The sequence below is a fragment of the Anneissia japonica genome, unplaced genomic scaffold (assembly GCF_011630105.1).
Source record: "Anneissia japonica isolate Jap-2015-1 unplaced genomic scaffold, ASM1163010v1 scaffold20767_len33848_cov98, whole genome shotgun sequence".
NCBI classification, from domain to species: Eukaryota; Metazoa; Echinodermata; class Crinoidea; order Comatulida; family Comatulidae; genus Anneissia; species Anneissia japonica.
The window spans coordinates 12,906-15,486 of record NW_022721574.1 but is presented as its reverse complement, the minus strand read 5'-3'; positions in this window follow the sequence as shown (position 1 = coordinate 15,486).

Sequence of the window (2,581 nt, the reverse complement as noted above, 5' to 3'; positions counted from 1 at the left end):
GGGGACCCATTTCTAATTTTTGGAAAAACAAATTACTTGACCAAATGAAAGCCAGAAAAGATGTGTTCTCAATGCATGATTGGGATCTTGGTATGACTAATCAGATGGAACATAATATACGAACGAACAACGATGAACCATTTAGGGAACGATCAAGAAGGATTGCTCCAGCAGATTTAAAAGACTTAGCAGAACATCTTCAGCAGATGTTAGATCATTGGGATTATCCGTGAGTCTCGAAGTCAATATGCTTCACCTATTGTAATTGTGAGGAAGAAAAATGGAGCTATGAGACTTTGTGTTGATTACAGGAAATTAAACGGAAGAACTCTTCCAGATCAGTATACTGTACCAGTTATACAAGATGCACTTGATTGCCTTAATGGAAGTAAATGGTTCTCTGTTATAGATTTAAAATCGGGATTTTATCAAATACCGATGAGAGAAGAAGATAAGCAGAAAACAGCGTTCATATGTCCTGCTGGGTTCTATGAATTCAACCGAATGCCTCAGGGTATAAAAGGAGCACCAGCAACTTTTCAGAGAATGATGGAAAAATCATGGCAGGGCTCAACATGGTTGAAATGTTGGTGTATATGGATGACATTATTGTATATGCAGAGACATTAGAACAGATGGAAGAGAGGCTGATGAGAGTATTCGATAGACTATCTGAATTTAACCTGAAGGTTTCACCAAATAAGTGCCAGCTATGTTGTAAATCAGTGAAATATTTAGGACACATTGTTTCTGAAGATGGCGTTAAGACCGATCCCGACAAAATTTCAGCTTTGGTGTCATGGCCAAGACCTAATAACATTAAAGAGTTAAAATCGTTTCCTGGGATTTACAGGATTTTACAGGAGATTTGTTCAGGGATATTCCAGCATTGCCCAGCTATTACATGCTTTAACATCAAGACAGGAACTTCAAACAAAATGCAAGAGACAATCTATTAGTGTAAACCATGATTCAAGAGAAACTACTAAATCATTTGGTGAAAGATGGACAGATCAATGTGAACATTCATTCTTGACATTGAAACAGCTATTGAGTTCTGCACCTGTACTAGTGTTTGCTGATATGTCTCAGCCATTTATAGTACACACAGATGCAAGTAGGGGAGGTTTAGGAGCTGTTCTATATCTGTCTCTTATACACATCTAGATGTGTATAAGAGACAGAGTTTACACCCAGTAGCGTATGCCAGTAGAGGCCTAACGAAATCAGAGAGAAATTATCCGGCTCATAAACTAGAGTTTCTGTGTTTGAAATGGGCTGTGTGTGACAAATTCAAAGATTATTTATACCAGGCAAAGGGGATCAAAGTTATGACTGATAACAATCCCTTAACGTATATTCTTACTTCGGCAAGGCTGGACGCGACTGGGCAGAGATGGTTGGCAGATCTAACAAATTATGATTTCACCATACACTATAGATTAGGGAAGACTAACATAGATGCAGATGCGTTTTCTCGTAGACCATATAAAACAGATTTAGAGGGACAAGATAAACTACAACAGCAAATTGGTATAAAGACATTGGAAGGAAGACTAAACCAGGAGCGAAATCCGATTTTTTGTGCAAAATTTTTGTGAAAAAGACACAATATATGAATTATCATCTTATAGGGCGAAGGAGAAACAAGAAGAGTTGCTGAACGAACAAGAAACAGAACCATTGGTGTTATCAATTGCCATGTCAGCAGAAGCAATACCACAGAGTTACATAAGTCCAAGCTGTTTAGATGCCGGAACGGTAGAGGTTGATTGGAAACTACGGCAAGACAGTGATAACAACATAATGAGGGTAAAATATCTAACAACCACGGGAGAAAGAGTTACAACATTGCATAATGAAACATCTGAAGTACAACTCTTACTGAAGCAGACTAAAAAGCTGAAAATTGTTGATGGTATTTTGTATCGAATGGTTACAGATCCTTTGACTGGAGATAAAAACAGTCAGTTAGTTTTACCGAAGTATTACAGAGAAGAAGTAATTCGGGCTTTACACAACAACCAAGGTCATTTAGGCATTGAACGAACTATAGCCTGTGTACGCAAGAGATTTTTCTGGCCAGGCATGGCTGGTCAAATAACTAAATGGATACATAACTGTCCTAGGTGTGTGGCTCGGAAAACTCTGCCAGCGGTTGCAGCACCACTTGTGTCCATCAAAACAAGTCAACCAATGGAATTGGTGTGTATGGACTTTCTGTCTGTAGAAGCGGACCGTAAAGGTATGAATTCTATTTTGGTCATTACCGATCATTTTACTAGGTATGCCCAAGCGTTCTCTACTCGAAATCAAAAAGCCGATACAGTTGCTAAAGTGTTATGGGAAAAATACTTTTGCCATTATGGACTACCAATGCGACTTCATAGTGACCAAGGCCGAGATTTTGAGGCGAAAGTTATTCGAGAATTGACTTACTTATTAGGAATTCGGAAGACACGTACTAGCCCATATCACCCTCAAGGAGACCCACAGCCAGAGAGGTTCAATCGTACGTTGTTGAATATGCTTGGAACACTTAGAAATGAGAGAAAGGAACATTGGAGTGAACACGTAGCTA